This window comes from Pan paniscus, chromosome 12 (assembly GCF_029289425.2).
Source record: "Pan paniscus chromosome 12, NHGRI_mPanPan1-v2.0_pri, whole genome shotgun sequence".
NCBI classification, from domain to species: Eukaryota; Metazoa; Chordata; class Mammalia; order Primates; family Hominidae; genus Pan; species Pan paniscus.
Window position 1 is genome coordinate 18566775 of NC_073261.2, and position 25836 is coordinate 18592610.

General features: G+C 44.4%; 1 pseudogene; it reads left to right on the forward strand.

Annotated features, from left to right (window-relative positions):
* The first annotated feature begins 16171 nt into the window (after positions 1 to 16171).
* On the forward strand, positions 16172 to 22587 carry LOC117979025 (eukaryotic translation elongation factor 1 epsilon-1-like; annotated as a pseudogene).
* The last annotated feature ends 3249 nt before the right edge of the window (positions 22588 to 25836 follow it).

Consider the following 25836-nt stretch of genomic DNA (forward strand, 5'->3'; position numbering starts at 1 on the left):
TGGATTTCCATCTGTATGATTTACATCAGCGCCAACAACAGGGTGAGATGGAAAGCATCGCAGAGCTGCCTGGCTTCCCTCGAGGGCCGAAGGAAGGGCACACACCTCGCAGTGCATGGAAACATTCACATGTGCCACCTTTCACTCTTACCCTTGCTCAGGAACGAGGGGAATTGTTTAGAGAACCCAGGATGCTTGATCCAAGAGCAGATGGTAGACAAGGGGGAGCATAAAGAGGGGGCCCATCAGGCACTGGAAGGGCTCACAGAGAGCAAGGACTGCCTGTGATGACATGCCCTGGTGCTTTTGGTTGCAAGCAACAGAAACCAACTCTAGGTAAATTTTAAAGGGAGCAGAATATACACTAATAATACGAGGCATCTCATAGGATCCCAGGCTAAGAGCTGAGCCAGATTAGCACAGATAGAGCCCGCAGTGTGTGTTGCTGTCCCTGTCTCTAGTTGATGACTCAACCCTTCACTTTCTTGCACCAGCTGCCTCTGCTTCCCAACCCACATGACAGAAAATGCGGTCAAATCTTCATGAGCCTTTCTTCCAACAACATCAGCCACTCCTGGAAGTTCTAAAACTCTATCACTAGTATGGACCAGCGGTCACTCTTTGGACCCGTGTGCCTTGGCCACAGGAGCAGGATCATGTGAAACCTGGCAGCACTCTCTGTAGTCACACAGGAGAAGTGAGAATTTCCAGAAGAATTGCTGTGCTGGGCAGTCAGAACCACAGATGCCCGTGCCAGAAGCTCACCGCCACATCTCTGCCCTCAGTACATCTTTATCTTGCACGACCCAAGACAGACAAGAGCAAGAGAGAGCCACTTAAGCCCACCTTTCCCAGCTTTCTTCTGCCTCCACTTTACCCCTTTTGCCCCTGCCATAACCAGCACCCACAGGACACACAGACTATGCACCCAGATGTCCACAGTGACTGGGCAGGGCATGAAATTAATGAAGCAGGGTGAACCCCAGGCAATAGGGCCTGGTGGGGACTGCAGTGAGCTTTGTCTGCACCCTTCAGAGGAAGTAGCTGCTGCCCAGCTCCAGCCCTGGGGGAATGACGACCAAATGTTGTTAGATCTTCATACCTTTCAAGAGAAGTTGGAAGTGCTGCTTTTTACATGACATCTCCTGATGTTCAACAGTTGGCAACCGATTTAGTTCTCAAAAACCCCCATATTAGCCAAACAAAATAAATGTGTGGTCAAATTGGCCTACAGACCGCCAGTTTGCAATTTCTGGTTGAAGTAGCCAAGTACACTATGCTACAGCGTGAGGGAATTTAAGGGTGTGAACTAAATAGTTGAAGTATTACAAATACAGTCTTATGTTACTCGGTTAAATTTGCACATGTTCAATAAGCCAATTATATAAGTAAATAATTGAGAAGACCTGGCTTTACAGCCATTCCTAAAAAGATCTGGGGATTTCAGTTGACCACAAGCATTGTATGAGCCAACATGAGTCATCTATGTAGTATGGCTGACTAGAGAAGTAATGAAATCTTCAGATGCCTTCATGAAAGTTGAGGTGGGGGGTGGTCAGGGTTTGGAAAAAAATAATCCCATTGTACCTCAGACTTGTGAGATTACTTCCAATTCTGGGTACCAAAAATTAATGACGATGTGGTAAGGGATCCGGAGGCCTCATCCATGAGTTTCAGTTGAAGGAACACAGGGCGTCTGTCCAAAGGAGAAAAAGCTCAGAGGAAACAGGACTGGACGGCTGTATGTCAGGTTTTTGGCGGCCCAAAATTTGAACTTCTTTTTAGATTTGGAAGACGCTCCACATGGTGATAGTCAGATAATTCTAACCCCCCACCAACTCTGCTAAGGTGTGGGAATGTGACAGGCTCAGCTAGTCAAAAGCTGCACCTCCCCCACCACACTCTGGGAGGTGGAGGGACGTGGGCAGAGGAAGCACCGAGAGTTCAGCAGCTATGGGGCAGGTGGCTGGCAGCAGCAGTGCCTGCAGCCTGTAGCATCTCAGAGTGGGGGCACGCCTTGGCAACAGGCCAACCCCGGACGTGACTGCCTGGTGAGCCTGGACTGTAGCCTCCACTGCTTTCCTGGCCTTGCTGTTGATCCTATGGGTTTTCCAATTTCATTTCCTTAGTTTCTTTTTTGTTAAATCAACCAGAGTCCATTTTTGTTGTTTTCAACTGGGAACCCAAATTGATGCACATTATTTACGATAAACAAAGCCCCTCTATATGAGACAATCATCACTGCACTGAACAGCAGCTATAGTTGCAGAACCCTGGAGGATCTCCACTAGGCATTGCACCGTGTGGGGCTGAGGAAGGTTTAGTCAGGCAACCCTAAATGTGCTCATTTGGGGCAAGAAGAAATCTGATACAGGGAGACACAAGATTGGAAGTTACTGGTTAAAAACCAACACAGGACGACAACAAAGCAAATCCACTTAATGCCACTGAACTGTACACTTTAAAATGGGTAAAATGGTCACTTTTATGTTATGTATTTTCCGACGATTTTTAAAACAAAACTGCAGCCGGGCACGATGGCTCATGCCTGTAATCCCAGCACTTTGGGAGGCCGAGACGGGCGGATCACCTGAAGTCAGGAGTTCGACACCAGCCTGGCCAACATAGTGAAACCCTGTCTTTACTAAAAATAAAACAAATTAGCCCAGGCACGGTGGCTCACGCCTGTAATCCCAGAACTTTGGGAGGCCGAGGCGGGCAGATCACCTGAGGTCAGCAGTTCGAGACCAGCCTGACTAACATGGTGAAACCCTGTCTCTACTAAAATACAAAAATTTGCCGGATGTGGTGGTGGGCACCTGTAACCTCAGCTACTTGGGAGGCTGAGGCAGGAGAATCGCTTGAACCCAGGAGGTGGAGGTTGCAATGAGCCAAGATTGTGCCATTGCACTCCAGCCTGGGCAACAAGAGCGAGACTCTGTCTCAAAAAACAAAAAAATTAAATACATGTGGTGGCATGTGCCTTTAATCCCAGCTACTCGGGAGACTGAGGCATGAGACTCGCTTGAACCCGGGAGGTGGAGGCTGCAGCATGTTGAGATTGTGCCACCGTACTCTAGCCTGGATGACAGAGCTAGACTGTGTCAAAAAAATAATAAATAAATAAATAAATAAATAAAACTGAAAAGAAAATAGCATAGGAGTAGAGAGTCCAGTGCTAAGAACCTTGGTTTCAGTTATGTCCATGGGAGTTAATTCAACAACCTATAAATTGAGCACCAACTGTATACCAGCAAGGTCCTAGCCCTTCCCTTGAAGCACTGGCATTCTAGAAGGGCAGGATGAAACTGTCCAAAACAGGTGCAGCCATGGGTGAGAACTGGCAGCCAGCCACAGCACCATGCTCTCCATCCTGGTGAACTCATTCTTCCACCACCCAGCCCTATGAGGCAAGTATTAATGTGGTACCTCCATTTCACAAGTGAGGAAATTGAGGCAGAGAGGGAATATGTAACCAATCCAATGTCACATTGCTACTGAGTGGAATAATCAAGACTTGCATCCAAAGTGGGGGACTTGAGTCTATATTTTACATCCACCCAAACCCTGGAGCTCATGAATAAGACCAGAGCTAAAAATACAGACTTGAATTCATCCGCATATAGGCAGCAGGAAGACCCAGAGGAGCAAATGCTTTCATCCATGGAGGAGAGAGAAAGGCATGCTTGGGGCAGACCCCAGGGAGCACTGTGCTTCAGGGGAAGGGAGGGAGGGAGGGAGAGAAGGAAGGAAGGAAGGAAGGAAGGAAGGAAGGAAGGAAAAGCCGCAGTGAGGAAGGCTGAGTTGGTATGACACAAGGCTTGGGAAAGAGCAAAAGAGGGTGGTGAGAGCTCAGGGCACCTGTCTAGTTAGCACCCAGAGGGAGATGGATATGAGGGTGTCACTACCTCTGAGCCACGGCTGATACCTGCACTCTGAGGATGGCCACACGCATTCACCACTCCTCTCTGATGCCTCCTCCTCCCTGCAGTCTTCCATGATCTCCCAGCTGTGTGATGTCAGGCACAACTGTGGGCTACATCGTCCACCAGGCATGAGTTCAAGCCTGTTTCTCATGTTACTAGTTCGCCGTCACTGTGCAAGTTACCAAGGCTGCCTAAGACACAACTTGAGGTGAGAGGAATTAAACACTATGGTGTTAAATTATCTTGTTTATTGTTTGGTTTGGGCTTTGGGTTTTTGTGTGGGTGTGGGTGTGAAAGAAACAGGGTCTCCCTCTTTCACCCAGGTTGGAGTGCAGTGGCACAATCATGGTTCACTGTAGCCTGGAACTCCTGGGCTTAAGGGATCCTCCCACTTCAGCCTACTGAGTAGCTGGGACCACAGGCACATGCCACCATGTCTGGCTAATTTTTTTAATTTTTGTAGAGACTAGGTCTCGCTATGTTGACCAGGCTGGTTTCAAACTCCTGGGTTCAAGTGGTCCTCCCACCTTGGCCTCCCAAAGTGCTAAGATTACAGGCATGAGCCACCACAGCTGGCCTAAATTACTATGTTGATGGGGGCTTTAGTAAGACCAAACCCATACAGTGGAGGCTGTCAAGCCACACTTGAATTCTCTTATCCCTGCTACCCAACACCTCTGGGCTTGTGCCCACATGCACAGGCTCCAAACACCAGGGGCAGTCCTCAGCAATGGCAGATGACAGCTCTCCTGCCCCTCGGGAGGAATAGCTTTACACTGTCCCCCAGCAGGGTTAAGCTTCATCCAAGCTAACTTGCCCACAGTGAACCTGTTGATTGGCTGGCACTTCCTTTCTAAGTCCCTTTCCAATCCCTGTTGATGTTTCCTAGGGTCCCCTCCCAAATAAACTACCTGCCCGCAAATCCTTCCCTTAAGATCTGCTTCTGGGAAACCACAGCAGTGTGGAAAATATTGAGCAAACAATGGGCACTCACTACCTGTAAATTTCTTTCAACAAAAGCGTGTTCCCTCCTGAATCCCTTCTAAAACCACATCTGTTCTTCTCATCCTGACTTGATCCCTCTCTCCCATGTAGCACAGTTGCTTTGTCTCGCTTTCTTGAACCTGAGCTCCTTGAGTAGCAGACTCAAGCTTGTATCCTTCCCGCTAGCAAGCACAGTGCTTTACACCAGCAGGTACTCAGTAGACACCTGCTGAATACACATATGAAAAAAGATAGCCTCCTCGGCCACTGATTAGATGCCAGAGGTAGCAGGAGGAGAAGTTTTATTTTAGACACATAAGTTAGAGGTGCTGGCAAGCAGGGAGGTACAGATGTCTGGCAGTCAGAGATGTGATTCAAACAGAGTTCCAGAGGGAGGTTAGGGTTGGGGGTGTGAATCTGGGAGTCATTTTCCTGGAGGTGATAGATGAAGCCTACAGGGAGAAGAGTAACCCCTGGTTTTTACTCTGGAAACTGCAGTAAAGTCTTTCCCACTTGCTAAGCAGAGGACAGAGGATCGGGAGGAACGTGTAGCAGGGGGTCTCATCAGTCACTGAGCTGCTCAGAACACTCTCCATCTGCAGGTTGCAAAATGCTTTACAGATGTGATTTAGTGCTACACAAATGTTGCCATTCCTATGACAGAGAAGGTGACAGAGGAAAGTTCTTAAGTTTGAGAAACAGATGCTGTGCACCTATTTAACCTTTTAAAGCAGTTAATTGCAGGTATTTTTTCTAGGTAATTGCAGTGTAAATATCATTAGTGCAAGTGAAGGATTTTTTTTATTCCTAGAAAGGAGTTAAAATTAAGACTTTGTTTTTTAATTTTCAGATACCCAGGTCCCTGGTTAGGTAGAACTTCACTTCTTGTTTTGTTTTGTTTTGTTTTAGAGAGATGGAGTCTCACTCTGTCGCCCAGGCTGGAGTGCAGTGGTGCGATCTCAGCTCACTGCAACCTCCACCTCCCAGGCGCATGTCATTCTCCTGCCTCAGCCTCCGAGTAGCTGGGACTACAGGCGCCTGCCACCTTGTCCGGCTAATTTTTTTTGTATTTTTAGTAGAGACAGGGTTTCACCATGTTAGCTAGGATGGTCTCGATCTCCTGACCTTGTGATCCGCCCACCTCGGCTTCCCAAAGTGCTAGGATTACAGGCGTGAGCCACCGCGCCCAGCCAGAACTTCACTTCTTAACCTGCAACAGCTGCACTGCATGAGTTGCCACCCTCTTTACTGTGTAGACAAAGCTGCCAGTTACCTGGTGCAGGGCTTCTCTGTACCAGGAAGAAGTACTTGAGTGTTCCCCTTGGCTTTGGACATGTGAGGGAAGTAGGTATCTGCTGCCTGGGGAAAGTCAACAGGACCCCTCCTCCCCGTACCTCTTGGTATACAAAGCTGAGCGGTGGTGAGTCAGTTTCCACAGCCTCCTCAACCCTTCACCTAGAGGCTGCTTTTTTTTTTTTTTTTTTTTGAGACGGAGTCTCGCTCTTTTTGCTCAGGCTGGAGTGCAATGGCACGATCTCGGCTCACCACATGGAGGCCTTTTTGATGGACGTGAACTGGAAGGAAAGGTCACCTAGAGCACAAGGTGCCCACTCATCCAAGAAGAAGTGCAGGTTGGTCTGATACCCTGGGGGTGGAGGGCGGTCATGGGAAGGCCAACCTGGCTGAACACTTGGCTGAGGCTGGAAGTCCGTCTCTACCTTACATCCTTGGGGACCACAACTGAGTATGCGAGGCTAATGTGGCATATTCACCTGTGAGGAAGCCCTTGGGCTCCAGGTGGCCTGAGGGGAGGGGTTGACCCCTGGAAGAGTCCCTGGTCATCCACCAAAGCCCTGGTTGTTAAACAGAGTGAATCCAGGCCCCTGGCAGGGTAAGCCAGGCCAGCTGGGCCTATACTGGGAGGCCCTCCCCGTCCTCTTACAAATGAGTTGGGCCGGGTGACTCCACCCTACAGGTAGCCTGCAGTGAGCAGGGATGCCATGAGGAACCCAGTGGGTAGTCACATCCTGAAGTTCCCACTCTGCATGGCCTTGGAGCCAGCCCCTTCAGGCTGCATAGTTCTTGGACAATTCAGAGGGAGGACCCAAGACAAATATCTGGACTTCTCTTAATCTGAACAGGTGAAGGCCTGAATGATTACTTGGAACATTAAGAACATTTTGAATATGAATTTGTTTAAATTCATGGGATACATCATTCAATTACATTTCTTTTGGTCCATAAAAATCTTCATAAACAATGGCAATTTTTTCAACTTAAAGCAATGTACATTTTACTCTGATGAGGTATCTCCTTGTTACCAACTGCAGTTTCCATAGCACTGTGACGAAAATATTTCAAAATCTTTTTCAGTATTAAAAATAATCCTGCAGTTGTCTGTGTTTTCTTTTGCAGTCTTCAAAAGAATTATAATAAATTTTCTTCTCCAATTTGGAGACATAATATACTTTATTTTAATTTGGCTTAAGATCTTGGAAAATACTTAAACTTGTAGGCATGGTACAGTTATTAAGCTATAGCACTGCATTGATAATACATTTAATGCAGTAAAGAAAATCCCTTATTTAAATTACAGTCATGAGCGAATGAATGAAAATTGAATATAAAAAAAGCTTCCAGCATAATCACAGCATAATTGACATTGGATAATATTGAATATCTGAATTCTTGTCTTGGCAGAAGTATATCCTAAATCATCCAAGGGGAGATTGTCAATTATAAATAATACTCATGTGTATTTTAGAAAAATGTGAAATCCTTTATGAAAGATATAGAGCTAAAGTAGAATAACCAACCTCGGGGGAAGAGCAATGGGACTGTTTCACGGACAGGATGATGGCGGTCCCTTCCTTGTGAGAGAGATATGGATTGTGAATGTGCCAAGAGTTGTGTCCATTCTGCTCTGTAGTTAAATACATAGACCTTTCTAGAATAAAATGCATATTGAACATTGCATGTGCCTCAGTGGCCATTCTATCCAGGAACTCCATGCCTGACAAAGTGTCTTAGCATTTCCCCAGAGCTCCTACCAAGCTCTCAGATATTTCTTGAAAAGCCAGGTCAGAGCCTCATTGCGCCTAGGACGATGCCTTCCAAGAAAAGCCTGGTGGATGCTGCAAAGGCAAGTCCGTTATAGAATCGCAGAGTCAAATTTAAAACTTCCCTCATTCAACCATCCTGGTTTCACACCACCACCCCTGCAGCCAGGTGGTCACCACCTCTGCCTAGACATTGCCAGTGATGGAGAACTGCCAGCCTCACCCCCTCAAATGACAGTCTGGTTTATTATGGGATCCCACGACTTAGAAAGTCCTTCCACATACCAGGCATGTGTCCATCTTTCAGAAACTTTTATCTATTTTCCCTTCTCTAAGCAACTGGGAATGAAATCTGGTCCCTTGTCCACATGACTCTCCAAATATTTGAAATCATGACTTATTGAGGTATTGTGAGCCTCAGAGAGGGCACCAGTTGAGGTATTGCTCCTCACAAGAGGGCATTAGCTGCAGGGGTCTGCCCACAGACCCTGACCCAAAAAACAGATGAATAAAACATACACTGACACACAGATATTCTGTTTTGCCAGTCCAGCTGAGTGGCCGGCTGCAGTGGACAAACCTCTCTTGGTGTGTAGGCAGTTGGACACTCAGCAGGACTGGCAAAACAGTGTATCTGTGTGTCAGTGTACATTTCATTCATCCGTCGTTTGGGTCAGGGTCTGCAGGCAGACCCCCGCAGCTAATGCCCTCTTTTTGTTTGTTTGCTCTTTGCCAGAAAATCATCTGGTGGGCCTGGGATAGCTGTGCTGTCGTGCCTGTTCTTACACACCCAGAACAGGAGCAGCATTTATATGGCTTTGTCACAGGATGTCAGAGTGAAATGTTGCAGTTGTCTTTTGTGGAGTAAAGAACTACCCCAAAACGTGGTAGTTGAAAATGATGGTGCTATTTATTTTGCTCATGCATCTGCCATTTGGGCAGGACTCAGTAGAAACAGCTTATCTCTCTTCCACTCAGCCCAAAGGCTGGATATGGGGTCCGCAGAAGGCCTGTGTGCCTTGCAGTCAGTGCTGGCTGATCTTCGCCAGACGCCATTATGTGGCCTTTCCATGTTAACTGAGCACCAGGGTGGCGCAACCCTGGAGAGTGAGCCAGGTCTCATTTTTACAATCTTGCCTCAGAGGGCAGGCAGTGGCACTTCCTCAGCATTCTGTTCCTCAAGGCAGTTACAAGAGCACACCCAGAGAAAGGATCAGAGAAATAGACTCCACTTTCTGATGAGTGTGGGCAAGGTTTTAGAAGAATACACAGGATCGAAAATATTACTGTAGCCTTGCTTTTTGAAAAATGCTGGGCGGAAGCAGCCAAGATGGCCGAATAGGAACAGCTCCCGTCTACAGCTCCCAACGTGAGCGACGCAGAAGACGGGTGATTTCTGCATTTCCATCTGAGGTACCGGGTTCATCTCACTAGGGAGTGCCAGACAGTGGGCGCAGGACAGTGCGTGCAGCGCACCGTGCGCGAGCTGAAGCAGGGCAAGGCATTGCCTCACTCGGGAAGCGCAAGGGGTCAAGGAGTTCCCTTTCCTAGTCAAAGAAGGGGGTGACAAACGGCACCTGGAAAATCGGGTCACTCCCACCCTGATACTGCACTTTTCCGACGGGCTTAAAAAACGGCACACCAGGAGATTATATCCTGCACCTAGCTCGGAGGGTCCTACGCCCATGGAGTCTCGCTGATTGCTAGCACAGCTGTCTGAGATCAAACTGCAAGGCGGCAGTGAGGCTGCGGGAGGGGCACCCACCATTGCCCAGGCTTGCTTAGGTAAACAAAGCAGCCAGGAAGCTCCAACTGGGTGGAGCCCACCACAGCTCAAGGAGGCCTGCCTGCCTCTGTAGGCTCCACCTCTGGGGGCAGGGCACAAACAAACAAAAAGACAGCAGTAACCTCTGCAGACTTAAATGTCCCTGTCTGACAGCTTTGAAGAGAGCAGTGGTTCTCCCAGCACGCAGCTGGAGATCTGAGAACGGGCAGACTGCCTCTTCAAGTGGGTCCCTGACCCCTGACCCCTGAGCAGCCTAACTGGGAGGGACCCCCCAGTAGGGGCAGACTGACACCTCACACGGCCGGGTACTCCTCTGAGACAAAACTTCCAGATGAACAATCAGACAGCAGCATTCGCGGTTCATGAAAAGCTGCTGTTCTGCAGCCACCGCTGCTGTTACCCAGGCAAACAGGGTCTGGAGTGGACCTCTAGCAAACTCCAACAGACCTGCAGCTGAGGGTCCTGTCTGTTAAAAGGAAAACTAACAAACAGAAAAGACATCCACACCAAAAACCCATCTGTACATCACCATCATCAAAGACCAAAAGTAGATAAAACCACAAAGATGGGGAAAAAACAGAGCAGAAAAACTGGAAACTCTGAAAAGCAGAGCGCCTCTCCTCCTCCAAAGGAACGCAGTTCCTCACCAGCAATGGAACAAAGCTGGACGGAGAATGACTTTGATGAGTTGAGAGAAGAAGGCTTCAGATGATCAAACTACTCTGAGCTACAGAAGGAAATTCAAACCAAAGGCAAAGAAGTTGAAAACTTTGAAAAAAATTTAGACAAATGTATAACTAGAATAACCAATACAGAGAAGTGCTTAAAGGAGCTGATGGAGCTGAAAGCCAAGGCTCTAGAACTACGTGAAGAATGCAGAAGCCTCAGGAGCCGATGCGATCAACTGGAAGAAAGGGTATCAGTGATGGAAGATGAAATGAATGAAATGAAGTGAGAAGGGAAGTTTAGAGAAAAAAGAATAAAAAGAAACGAACAAAGCCTCCAAGAAATATGGAACTATGTGAAAAGACCAAATCTACGTCTAATTGGTGTACCTGAAAGTGACAGGGAGAATGGAACCAAGTTGGAAAACACTCTGCAGGATATTATCCAGGAGAACTTCCCCAATCTAGCAAGGCAGACCAACATTCAGATTCAGGAAATACAGAGAACGCCACAAAGATACTCCTCAAGAAGAGCAACTCCAAGACACATAATTGTCAGATTCACCAAAGTTGAAATGAAGGAAAAAATGTTAAGGGCAAACAGAGAGAAAGATTGGGTTACCTACAAAGGGAAGCCCATCAGACTAACAGCAGATCTCTCAGCAGAAACTCTACAAGCCAGATGAGAGTGGGGGCCAATATTCAACATTCTTAAAGAAAAGAATTTTCAACCCAGAATTTCATATCCAGCCAAACTAAGCTTCATAAGTGAAGGAGAAATAAAATACTTTACAGACAAGCAAATGCTGAGAGATTTTGTCACCACCAGGCCTGCCCTAAAAGAGCTCCTGAAGGAAGCACTAAACATGGAAAGGAACAACCGGTACCAGCCACTGCAAAATCATGCCAAATTGTAAAGACCATCAAGGCTAGGAAGAAACTGCATCAACTAACGAGCAAAATAACCAGCTAACATCAAAATGACAGGATCAAATTCACACATAACAATATTAACTTTAAATGTAAATGGACTAAATGCTCCAATTAAAAGACACAGACTGGCAAATTGGATAAAGAGTCAAGACCCATCAGTGTGCTGTATTCAGGAAACCTATCTCACGTGCAGAGACACACATAGGCTCAAAATAAAAGGATGGAGGAAGATCTACCAAGCAAATGGAAAACAAAAAAAGGCAGGGGTTGCAATCCTGGTATCTGATAAAACAGACTTTAAACCAACAAAGATCAAAAGAGACAAAGAAGGCCATTACATAATGGTAAAGGGATCAATTCAACAAGAAGAGCTAACTATCCTAAATATATATGCACCCAATACAGGAGCACCCAGTTTCATAAAGCAAGTCCTGAGTGACCTACAAAGAGACTTAGACTCCTACACAATAATAATGGGAGACTTTAACACCTCACTGTCAACATTAGACAGATCAACGAGACAGAAAGTTAACAAGGATACCCGGGAATTGAACTCAGCTCTGCACCAAGCGGACCTAATAGACTTCTACAGTCTCCACCCCAAATCAACAGAATATACATTTTTTCCAGCACCGCACCACACCTTTTCCAAAATTGACCACATTGTTGGAAGTAAAGCTCTCCTCAGCAAATGTAAAAGAAGAGAAATTATAACAAACTGTCTCTCAGACCACAGTGCAATCAAACCAGAACTCAGGGTTAAGAAACTCACTCAAAACTGCTCAACTACATGGAAACTGAACAACCTGCTCCTGAATGACTACTGGGTACATAACGTAATGAAGGCAGAAATAAAGATGTTGTTTGAAACTAACGAGAACAAAGACACAACATACCAGAGTCTCTGGGACACATTCAAAGCAGTGTGTAGAGGGAAATTTATAGCACTAAATGCCCACAAGAGAAAGCAGGAAAGATCCAAAATTGACAACCTAACATCACAATTAAAAGAACTAGAAAAGCAAGAGCAAACACATTCAAAAGCTAGCAGAAGGCAAGAAATAACTAAAATCAGAGCAGAACTGAAAGAAATAGAGACACAAAAAGCCCTTCAAAAAATTAATGAATCCAGGAGCTGGTTTTTTGAAAGGATCAACAAAATTGATAGACTGCTAGCAAGACTAATAAAGAAGAAAAGAGAGAAGAATCAAATAGACGCAATAAAAAATGATAAAGGGGATATCACCACCGATCCCACAGAAATACAAACTACCATCAGAGAATACTACAAACACCTCTAGGCAAATAAACTAGAAAATCTAGAAGAAATGGATAAATTCCTCGACACATACACCCTCCCAAGACTAAACCAGAAAGAAGTTAAATCTCTGAATAGACCAATAACAGGCTCTGAAATTGTGGCAATAATCAATAGCTTACCAACCAAAAAGAGTCCAGGACCAGATGGATTCACCGAATTCTATCAGAGGTACAAGGAGGAACTGGTACCATTCCTTCTGAAACTATTCCAATCAATAGAAAAAGAGGGAATCCTCCTTAACTCATTTTATGAGGCCAGCATCATCCTGATACCAAAGCTGGGCAGAGACACAACCAAAAAAGAAAATTTTAGACCAATATCCTTGATGAACATTGATGCAAAAATCCTCAATAAAATACTGGCAAACCAAACCCAGCAGCACATCAAAAAGCTTATCCACCATGATCAAGTGAGCTTCATCCCTGGGATGCAAGGCTGGTTCAATATATGCAAATCAATAAATGTAATCCAGCATATAAACAGAACCAAAGACAAAAACCACATGATTATCTCAATAGATGCAGAAAAGGTCTTTGACAAAATTCAACAACTCTTCATGCTAAAAACTCTCAATAAATTAGGTATTGATGGGACATATCTCAAAAGAATAAGAGCTATCTATGACAAACCCACAGCCAATATCATACTGAATGGGCAAAAACTGGAAGCATTCCCTTTGAAAACTGGCACAAGACAGGGATGCCCTCTCTCACCACTCCTATTCCACATAGTGTTGGAAGTTCTGGCCAGGGCAATTAGTCAGGAGAAGGAAATAAAGGGTATTCAATTAGGAAAAGAGGAAGTCAAATTGTCCCTGTTTGCAGATGACATGATTGTATATCTAGAAAACCCCATTGTCTCAGCCCAAAATCTCCTTAAGCTGATAAGCAACTTCAGCAAAGTCTTAGGATACAAAATCGATGTACAAAAATCACAAGCATTCTTATACACCAATAACAGACAAACAGAGAGCCAAATCATGAGTGAACTCCCATTCACAATTGCTTCAAAGAGAATAAAATACCTAGGAATCCAACTTGCAAGGGACGTGAAGGACCTCTTCAAGGAGAACTACAAACCACTGCTCAATGAAATAAAAGAGGATACAAACAAATGGAAGAACATTCCATGCTCATGGATAGAAAGAATCAATATTGTGAAAATGGCCATACTGCCCAAGGTAATTTATAGATTCAATGCCATCCCCATCAAGCTACCAATGACTTTCTTCACAGAATTGGAAAAAACTACTTTAAAGTTCACATGGAACCAAAAAAGAGCCCACATTGCCAAGTCAATCCTAAGCCAAAAGAACAAAGCTGGAGGCATCACACTACCTGACTTCAAACTATACTACAAGGCTACAGTAACCAAAACAGCATGGTACTGGTACCAAAACAGAGATATAGATCAATGGAACAGAACAGAGCCCTCAGAAATAACGCTGCATATCTACAACCATCTGATCTTTGACAAACCTGAGAAAAACAAGCAATGGGGAAAGGATTCCCTATTTAATAAATGGTGCTGGGAAAACTGGCTAGCCATATGTAGAAAGCTGAAATTGGATCCCTTCTTACACCTTATACAAAAATTAATTCAAGATGGATTAAAGACTTAAATATTAGACCTAAAACCATAAAAACCCTAAAAGAAAACCTAGGCGTTACCATTCAGGACATAGGCATGGGCAAGGACTTCATGTCTAAAACACCAAAAGCAATGGCAACAAAAGCCAAAATTGACAAATGGGATCTAATTAAACTAAAGAGCTTCTGCACAGCAAAAGAAACTACCATCAGAGTGAACAGGCAACCTACAAAATGGGAGAAAATTTTCGCAACCTACTCATCTGACAAAGGGCTAATACCCAGAATCTACAATGAACTCAAACAAATTTACAAGAAAAAAACAAACAACCCCATCAAAAAGTGGGCAAAGGATGTGAACAGACACTTCTCAAAAGAAGACATTTATGCAGCCAAAAAACACATGAAAAAATGCTCACCATCACTGGCCATCAGAGACATGCAAATCAAAACCACAGTGAGATACCATCTCACACCAGTTAGAATGGCAATCATTAAAAAGTCAGGAAACAACAGGTGCTGGAGAGGATGTGGAGAAATAGGAACACTTTTACACTGTTGGTGGGACTGTAAACTAGTTCAACCCTTGTGGAAGTCAGTGTGGCGATTCCTCAGGGATCTAGAACTAGAAATACCATTTGACCCAGCCATCCCATTACTGGGTATATACCCAAAGGACTGTAAATCATGCTGCTATAAAGACACATGCACACATATGTTTATTGCGGCACTATTCACAATAGCAAAGACTTGGAACCAACCCGAATGTCCAACAATGATAGACTGGATTAAGAAAATGTGGCACATATACACCATGGAATACTATGCAGCCATAAAAAATGATGAGTTCATGTCCTTTGTAGGGACATGGATGAAATTGGAAATTATCATTCTCAGTAAACTATCGCAAGAACAAAAAACCAAACACCGCATATTCTCACTCATAGGTGGGAATTGAACAATGAGAACACATGGACCCAGGAAGGGGAACATCACACTCTGGGGACTGTTGTGGGGTTGGGGGAGGGGGGAGGGATAGCTTTAGGAGATATACCTAATTCTAAATGAGGAGTTAATGGGTGCAGCACACCAGCATGGCACATGTATACATATGTAACTAACCTGCACATTGTGCACATGTACCCTAAAACTTTAAGTATAATAATTAAAAAAAAGTTTAGATTTACAGAAAAACTGCAGATAGTCCAAAAATTTCCCACATACCCTATACCCAGTTTCTACATCCAGTTTCCCTATTATTAGTATTTTACATTAGTATAGTACATTTGTTAAAACTAATGAAATATCAACACATTATTAGTAATTAAAATTCATACTTTATTCAGTTTTTTTTTAAGAGAGTCTTGCTGTGTTGCCTAGGCTAGAGTGCATTGGCACAAACACAGCTCACTGCAGCCTTGAACTCCTGTGCTCAAGCAGTCCTCCTGCTTCAACCCCCCAAGCAGATGGGACTCCAGGTGCAAGCCACTGCATTAGTTTGTAGAATATCCCTTAACTGAAATTTGTCTGATGTTTCTTCATGATTAGCCTGGGGATATGAATTTCAGGAAGGAAGATCATAAAGTGTCATTTTCATCACAGCATATCAAAGGTACTTATCAACAGTATCACTTATCACTGCTGATGTCAACCTTGATCACCTAACTGAGATAGTGTTTGTCAGATTTCTCTACTATGATGTTACATTTCCCCACTTTCCATATTGTACTCTTTGGAAGGAAGACAATATGTGCAGCCCTCAGTTACAGAGTGAGGCCAGTTGATTTTGTTGTTGTTTTACAAACTTGCAAAAGCAAATGAAGGAGGGAAGCATCTTTTCAACAGTTAGTGTTGCAATATTTGTATATTCAGATGGAAAAAATGAATCTTGATTCATACTACACACCATATACAAAAATTAAAGTGCATCAAAGACCCAGATATGAGAGTAAAGCTGCCGGGCGCGGTGGCTCACACCTGTAATCCCAGCACTTTGGGAGACCAAGGCAGGCGGATCACCTGAGGTCAGGAGTTCAAGACCAGCCTGGCCAACATGGTGAAACCCCATCTCTACTAAAAATACAATAAATAAATAAATAAATAAAATAGCCAGGCGTGGTGGCAGGCGCCTGTAATCCCAGCTACTCAGGAGGCTGAGACAGGAGAATCACTTGAACCTGGGAAGCGGCGGTTGCAATGAGTCGAGATCACGCCATTGCACTCCAGCCTGGGGTAAAAGAACGAGACTTCGTCTCAAAAAAAAAAAAAAAAAAAAAAGAGTAAAGCTATACACTTAGAAGAAAACATAGCTGTAAATCTTCATAACCTTGGATTAGGCAATGATGTCTTAAATATGGTACCTAAAGCACAAGGAACCTAGGAAAAAAATTGATAAGTTGGAGAAAAGTTTTAAATTTTGTGCTTCAAAGGTATTGTCAAGAAAGTGAAAAGACAACTCACAGAATGGGAGAAAAGATTTGCAAATAATCTGATAAGAGTCTGTTATCCAGAATATGTGAAGAAGTCTTACAACTCAACATAAAAAGACAACCCAGTCTAAAAATGGGCAGAGGATTTGAACAGACATTTTGCCAAAAATATATTATATAAGTGGCCAAAAAGGACGATAAAAGATGACCAACATCATTAGTCATTAGGGAAATGTAAGCCAAAACCACTTCACACCCAGTAGGATAGCTATAATCAAAAAGACAGACAATAACAAGTGTTTATGAAGATTTGGAGTTATTTGACCCCTTGTACATAATTGATAGGAATGTAAAATGGTGCAGCCGCTTGGTAAAACAGTTTGACAGGTTCTCAAAAAGTTAAACGTTGGTCTCTTCCACGAGCTACCGCCAGAAGATGGCGGCAGCCGCCAAGTTGTCACTACTAGAGAAGTCCCTGGGACTGAGTAAGGGGAATAATAAATAAAGTGCTCAGGACGAGTGACAGATTCCGGTTCTTCAAACAAACAATGGTCCAAGTCTAAGAGGATTGACTACTATAGCAGCTCATCTAGTCAAGCAAGCTAACAAAGGATATTTGCTAGGGAGTACTGCAGAAGAAAAAGCAATAGTTCAGCAATGGTTACAATACAGAGTCACTCCAGTAAAAATGATAGCCACACACTGTTTTTTTGTTTTTGTTTTTGTTTTTTGAGACGGAGTCTCGCTCTGTCACCCAGGCTGGAGTACAGTGGCGCTATCTCTGCTCACTGCAAGCTCTGCCTCCTGGGTTCACGCCATTCTCCTGCCTCAGCCTCCCGAATAGCTGGGACTACAGGCGCCCGCCAACAACGCCCGGCTAACTTTTTTGTATTTTTTTTATTAGAGACAGGGTTTCACCATGTTAGCCAGGATGGTCTCGATCTCCTGACCTTGTGATCCGCCCACCTCAGCCTCCCAAAGTGCTGGGATTACAGGCGTGAGCCACCATGCCCAGCCCACACCCTGTTGAAGGATCTTATTTCATATCTTGAAGATAAAGTCTACCTTATAGGATATAACTACCTTTGCAGATATCCTATTGTACTATGGACTTCATCGCTTTATAGTTGACCTGACAGTTCAAGAAAAGAAGAAATATCTTAATGCGTCTCATCTCGCTGGTTTTGTCACATTCAGCATTGTCCAGATATCAGGCAACATCTGTCTAGTGTTGTCTTCATCAAGAACAGACTATACACTAATTCCCACTAGAAGCTATCCGTGCCGTACAGAAGATGTATTAAAAATGTTTTAACTGGAAAATGTATTCTGACCACAGGACTAATATAAATTAATATACAGTCATTCATTATTTGTTGAAATCTATAGAATTTTTAAAGTGTCAACTTGTGTCTGAATGTTTTATTTGTTCTTTAGTTGAAGGTTTTTTTTTGTTTTTTTTTTTTTGAGACGGAGTCTCGCTCTGTCTCCCAGGCTGGAGTGCAGTGGCGCGATCTCAGCTCACTGCAAGCACTGCCTCCCGGGTTCACGCATTCTCCTGCCTCAGCCTCCCAAGTAGCTGGGACTACAGGTACCCACCACCACGCCTGGCTAATTTTTTGTATTTTTAGTAGAGACGGGGTTTCACCATGTTAGCCAGGATGGTCTTGATCTCCTGACCTCGTGATCTGCCCATCTCAGCCTCCCAAAGTGCTGAGATTACAGGCATGAGCCACCACGCCCGGCCTTTAGTTGAAGTTTTGCAATGTTTTATGTAAAAATTTAACTGCTATTAAAAAAACAAGTTGAGATCAAGTTACAAAATTAACCTTGTTTTTAACAAATGACATTTATTTCAATAAAAGTTGCAAATCAGTGGTTTAATCTAAAAAAAAAATAGGTGTCCTTTCAATGGTTGACATATTTGGCTATTTATTAACCTCTTTCATATTCTCAAATTTCTTTTCCCTTTTTGGGTATTTATGGAAGTTTGTTAAGAACTGTGATTAAAAGAAAAAAAAAAAAAAAAAAGGCCGGGCACAGTGGTTCACACCTGTAATCCCAGCACTTTGGGAGGCCAAGGCGGGTGGATCACCTGAGGTCAGGAGTTTGCAACCAGCCTGGCCAACATGGTGAAATCCCCATCTCTACCAAAAATACAAAAAAAAAAATTAGCCAGGCACGGTGGCAGGCGCCTGTAATCCCAGCTACTCAGGAGGCTGAGGCAGGAGAATTGCTTGAACCCAGGAGGCAGAGGTTGCAGTGGGCTGAGATGATGCCATTGCACTCTAGCCTGGGGGACAAGAGCGAGACTTCGTCTCAAAACAAAAACAAAAAAATTCTGTGTGTCTACACTAGATACCCCTAGATGGCACATATAGGTTTGTGACCTATCTGTCTCCAAAGTTGAGAAACAGACAGAAAGAGTTACACACAAGATATTATAAAAGATTAATTACTATACCTTGCTTTTATGAGGAAGGGAAAAGGCTTTTTATTTTTAATTTTTACACACAAAAACAACCACAAGCTTAGGTTTTACAACTTCAGCCACAGGTCCAAAGGAAATTCAGAACTCAAAAACTCACCAATCTAGCAGCAGCTCCATCATGCACACACATTTTTTTTTTTTAATTTTTTCCCCTTCCTCCCTTCCTTCCTGCCTTCCTTTTCTCCTTTCTTTCTTTCTTTGACATAATTGTGCTCCTAGTGGCAAGCAAACAAGAGAAATACCATAAAGAATGCCAGGAGCTTGCAGTGAGCCAAGATCGCACCACTGCACTCCAGCCTGGGTGACAGAGGAGACTCCGTCTCAAAAAAAAAAAAAAAAAAAAGTCATTATTGAGCTCAGTGCATTGGCTCATGCCTGTAATCCCAGCATTTTGGGAGACCGAGGTGGCAGATCACCAGAGATTAGGAGTTCGAGACCAGCCTAGCCAACATGGTGAAACCGCGTCTCTACTAAAAATACAAAAATTTAGCCGGACATAGTGGCTCGTGCCTGTAGTCCCAGCTACTCGGGAGACTGAGACAGAAGTATCGTTTGAACCCACATGGCAGAGGTTGCAGTGAGCTGAGATCTTGCCACTGCACTCCAGCCTGGGCAGAGCAAGACTCTGTCTCAAAAAAAAAAAAAAATTATTATCAGTTGATTTCCTGTTGTCTGCCACCTGACAGATCACCAAATCACCAGCCATTCCCAGGAAATGACAAGAGCCAGACCTCTAATTTCAGTGTGTTGTACAGCAAATGGAATCTCTTATGTGTAACATCTCCATTTCTCCAACAAACTATAAGAACAAGAAACTTATTTCCAAGATGGTTTTGGCAGGTAGAATGGAATCCTTTTGTATGCGCCATCTCAACTCCTCTAAAACTACAAAGACAAAGCACTTAGACTACTGTATTTTGCTCAAGAAACTAAATGGAGTTGCTTACAGGCATTATGTGGTTTCCCAATAAATTATAAGTGCAGTTTCCCAATAAACTACAAAACCTAGACCTCTGTGCTTCTGGTATGTTCTTCAGCATGCTGAATGGAGTCTTCTACATCTGCCATCTCTTGGGAACAGGCCCCAAAATCTGGCCATAAACTGGTCCCAAAACTAGCCACAAACAAAATCTCTGCAGCATGGTGACATGCTCATGATGGCCTTGACGCCCACGCTGGAAGGTTGTAGGTTTACCGGAATGAGGGCAAGGAACACACCTGACCCACCCAGGGCAGAAAACTACTTACTTAAACCACAAACAATAGCGTGAGCTATCTGTGCCTTAAGGACATGTTCATGCTGCAGATAAGTAGCCAGAGCCCATCCCTTTATTTCGAGGCATCCCTTTGTTTCCCATAAGGAATACTTTTAGTTAATTTATAATCTATAGAAATAATGCTTATCACTGGCTTGCTGTCAATAAATATGTGGGTCAAACTCTGTTCGGGGCTCTCAGCTCCAAAGGCTGTGAGGCCCCTGATTTCCCACTCCACACCCTATATTTCTGTGTGTGTGTCTTTAATTCCTCTAGCCCCACTGGGTTGTGGTCTCCATGACCGAGCTGGTCTCAGCAGCCATCTCTCTCTCTTTTTGTTTTTTTTTTAAAGACAGAGTCTCGCTTTATTACCCAGGCTGGAGTACAGTGGCACAATCTTGGCTCACTGCAACCTCGACCTCCTGGGCTCAAGCGATCCTCCCATCTCAGCCTCCTGAGTAGCTGGGACCACAGGTATGCACCACCATGCCTGGCTAATTTTTGTATTTTTTGTAGAGACGGAGTTTCACCATGTTGCCTGGGCTGGTCTCGAACTCCTGGGCTCAAGCATCTGCCTGCCTCAGCCTCCCATAGTGCTGGGATTACAGGCATGAGCCACTGTGCCCAGCCTACATCCACCATCTCACTTTCCCTCAATCTTCAAGTGCTAGACTTTGTATTTCCAGTATGACTTTATGCTGACTTGAGACCCCTCTAAGCATCATTTCAGTGCCCCAGTGAACCCTAATGTTTAAACATTTGCACATCATAGATATTGTTCAGCATAGTGAAAGGAGTTTTGTACCTATACTATCTCAAGTTTCCAAAAGCTATAAGGGCTAGACACTGATCCTTCCACTTTATTGTTCACCTCTCGAAATGCAGCCTCTACATGCTCTAATAATTGTACTTCCCATATGCAGTTGATTGTGGTGATTTGAGCCTTTTAAACACACAACCTGACTTTGCCTCCCCAACCTCCCCCCAACAAATTACATAAGCTGGATACTAGTATTTCCAGTCTGTTGTTCAGCACATGGAATGAAATGTCCTAGGTTCTCCATCATTACACCCCAACAATTTCAAAAACTGGGCTCTTGGCCTCCTAGTATGTGGTTGAGCATGTTAAAGGAAGTATCATGACAGAACTCTCAATTCCATAACAGACACAAGTGCCAGACAAGGCAACTTCCATTGTACTTCTCAGCACAGTGAAAAAATACACTATCTCATTTTTTTTTTTTTTTTTTGAGATAGAGTCTTGCTCTGTGGTCCAGGATGGAGTGCAGTGGTGTGATCTCAGCCCACTGCAACCTCACCTCCCAGGTTCAAGTGATTCTCCTGCCTCAGCCTCCCGAGTAGCTAGGACTACAGGCATGCACCACCATGCCCAGCTAATTTTTTTAATTTTTTTTAGTAGATACAGGGTTTCACCATGTTAGCTAGGCTGGTCTCTAACTCCTGACCTCAGGTGATCTGCCCTCCTTGGCCTCCCAAAGTTCTGGGATTACAGGCATTAGCCACCATGCCTAGCCCACTAGCTCATTTTTCTTTTTTTTTTTGAGACGGAGTCTCGCTCTGTCACCCCAGCCGGAGTGCAGTGGTGCCATCTTGGTTCACTGAAACCTTCGCTTCCCAGGTTCAAGCAATTCTCCTGTCTCAGCCTCCTGAATAGCTGGGACTACAGGCATGTGCCACCACGCCTGGCTAATTTTTTTGGTATTTTTAGTGGAGATGGGGTTTCGCCACGTTAGCCAGGATGGTCTCCATCTCCTGATCTCATGGTCTGCCCGCCTTGGCCTCCCAAACTGCTGGGATTACAGGCGTGAGCCACCGCACCTGGCCCTAGCTCATTTTTCTAACAAACTGTAACACTTAGATACACTTCTTATGCCTCTTCCAGGATGCTAAATGGGTTGTCACTTACCCACCAACTATAAAAGCTCAACAATTGGCCTTCTGTACCTTGTTCAACACAATGAGGAGCATCTTTAAATGGTGCTGCCCCATTTCCAATGGGATGAGAGTGAGATTTTACTTCCAATGAGTTTTTCAGCCTATTGGATGGATTATCTTGAAAGACACTCCAAGAAACCACTAAAGGAAATACTTTATTCCAGTATCGTGTTCACTGTGCTGAATGGAGTGTTTTACTTGTACTATTTCACTTTACAACAACTATAAAAGCTATTGTACTGTGAGGGTTAATTCCAGCAGGCCTGAAATTAGCTTGAACTGTTTTAAAGTTCCTGCATGGCAATGACCCCTGGCCAAGAGCATGAAGCATATTGATTAATAATGTTGCTTTTTAACCATCAGTCTGAGGAGCTTCAGAGAAACTTGTACTACCATCAACTTTGCTTTTCAAAAACAATGAGATAAATGATTTGCACCTGATCTCAGCAAGACCCCTCCAACCCCTGCCACAGGGCTCTGCTGTTGAGGCTGGTTATGCCTGAAGACTATGCCGATGACCAGCAAAATATAAAAATCCGCAGCTGAGACTCCATTTTGGATCCCGTTTCCGAGGTGTTCCATGCACACATCAATGGTTTTTGATCCAACAGAGAAAGTGCATCCTGCCACGTTCCTTACAGAAATTAGGACAAAGGAGCTGGCACCTGGCCTATCTGGCCATGAATAGCCTTTGACTGAGATGCTTATTCTTACTTTACTGCTTTTTGCTATAGTGTGTCCTCTTGCTGTAACAAACTCGAGATGTTGGATCTGGTCAGTAATTTTTTAGCAGTGAAACCGTTTAACTTCCACTTAATGATTATACAACTGGCCAGGCGCAGTGGCTCACACCTGTAATCCCAGCACTTTGGGATGCTGAGGCAGGTGGATCATGAGGTCAAGAGATGGAGGCCATCCTGGCCAACATGGTGAAACCACGTCTCTACTAAAAATACAAAAATTAGCTGGGTGTGGTGGCACACACCTATAGTCCCAGCTACTCGGGAGGTTGAGGCAGGAGAATCGCTTGAATCTGGGAGGCGGAGGTTGCAGTGAGCCAAGATCACGCCACTGCACAACAGCCTGGTGACAGTGCAAGATTCGGTCTCAAAAAAAAAAAAAAAGGCAATTATATGACTGCACTTGTGTATGTGTGTTTGATTCAATATTTCAAATGGTTTACATTACCTAAAATATATGCCCCCAAAGGCCTTAAACCTATACTCCCATTATGTTGTTCAGCACATTGAACAGGGTCTCTTCCATGCACTGTCTGTGTTATGCAAGAAACTACAAGATGCTTGTACTTCCCTCAAGATTTTTGGCATTATGAGTTGACTTTTCTTACGGGCACCATTCCAGTTATCCAGCAAATTTTAAGAACTTGGCACTTACATTTCTAATATATTGCTCAGAATACCGAATGAAGGACAAGAGGTCAAGGGGTTTAGAAGCTGTGGTGTTGAAATGCCATTTATAAGGTACCGAAACTACCAAAAGTCATGGCAGGGATAGTGTAAAGGGAGTGACCGTGATGCAGGCACTGCATCTTCAGAGAATTAGGAGAGACTCAGGAGTCTCTACGTGGCTGCAGCAAGCAGGGCTGGTCTAGTCTAATGACATCAGAGTCAAAGCCAGAGACTAGAGAGTAGGGACACATAATGGTCTTAAGACAGCAAAGAGAATCTCACATCCAGACCCAGGGACAGGGAGGTGAGTGTAGGAAGCATGGTTCACCAAAGGAAAACCAGGCTGCTGTTACTAGAGTATTGTGGTATGGATGCTAGCTGCTGAGTGAGTGAGTGCCAAAGTGGTCCGAAGTGCCAAAGTGGTCTGAAGATTGCTTTTTTTTTTTTTTGAGACGGAGTCTTTCTCTCTGTTGCCCAGGCTGGAGTGCAGTGGCACCATCTTAGCTCACTGCAACCTCTGCCTCCCAGGTTCAAACAATTCTCCTGCCTCAGCTGGGATTACAGGCATGCGCCACCACAGCCAGCTAATTTTTGTATTTTTAGTAGAGACAGTGTTTCACCGTGTTGACCAGGCTGGTCTCGAACTCCCGACCTCAAGTAATCTGCCCACCTTGGCCCCCCAAAGTGTTGGGATTACAGGTGTGAGCCACTGTACCCAGCTGATGGGATAGATTTCTGAGGGAGGTGAACTGGGGGGTCTACACGGTAGACTAGAGGCAGGAGGGGGAAATAAATTACAGGTATAGCTGTAGACAGAGCTGAAAGGGGTAGGGGACAGGGTAAGAGGACAAAGAGAAGCAAGGTATGGGTTTAGACATAGGGTCATTGAGGACTACGTCTTCACACATTTCATTTGTGTGTGGCCTGGCGTGCTCCTATGGGACCCTCAATTGGAAGCCTCAAGTCCTGTCACTGATACGTTGAACATGTTTGACACATAGATTGTGACCACAATGCCACTTTACCTTGGTTACAGCTCTTTCACACTTGAATCAGTGGGGGTAATCTTCCCTAGCCCTTAGATGAACACTGCAGCAGGCCTTTAACATTCTCTCTTTTTCTTAGGTATTAAACAGTAGGGGCTCCTACTTGTAGCACAGAGTCTTAGCTGACACAGGAGACACAGTGGGCATTGGAGAATGGGTTCCAGGTAAGTGTCTTCTTGTTGAAGTTGCACAACAGCCTTGGAACTAGTTATGTAATATGGGGTCCGGGTTGTTTTTTGTTTGTTTGTTTGTCGCTCATATTTTCCTACATGTACTCTGATCACTTGAATAATTAGGACATTAAATTGCAATATCATTTGGACGCACAAGTACAAAATTAACATTGTAGAGCTGACATCTCAGTTCAGCTAAATTTTGGCATTTGCAGATTTTTAAAAGCATAACTGCAACTTCTTTGACACTTCTATCTTCAAGAGGTTGGGCTTGAACCTCTATGGCTCCTCCCCATGAGGGTGGGGTTGTGACTGCTTCCATCAAGAGAGTAGGGTGGAGTTATGTGACCTCCGAGGCTAGGACATAAAAGGCCACGAAGCTTCCTCCTTGTTTACTGGAATGCTTGCTCTTGGAGCCCTGAGCTGCCATGCAAGACTTCCAGCTACTCCAAGGCCACCATGGAGAAGCCTAGTTTAGGTGCTCCAGTTAGTCTGCAGCCCTAGTGCCCAAGTCATCCCAGTGCAGATGGCAGCTATGTGAGTGAATGAGCCTTGAGATCGGGGTTAGCCAACTTTTTATCTAAAGGGCCAGATTGCATGGCTTTGTGGGCCACATAATCTCTGTCACAATTACCAACATGAATGACTGTGTTTCGATAACGATTATTTGCAAAAAGAAGCCATAGGCCCGCAGGTTATAATTTACTTTACATGATTCTAATCCCCAACCATTTGAGCCTAAGGTCCCAGGCAGATATGGAGGAGCAAGGACAACCTATTTCCCCTGTGCTCTGTCCAAACCTCCGATCCACA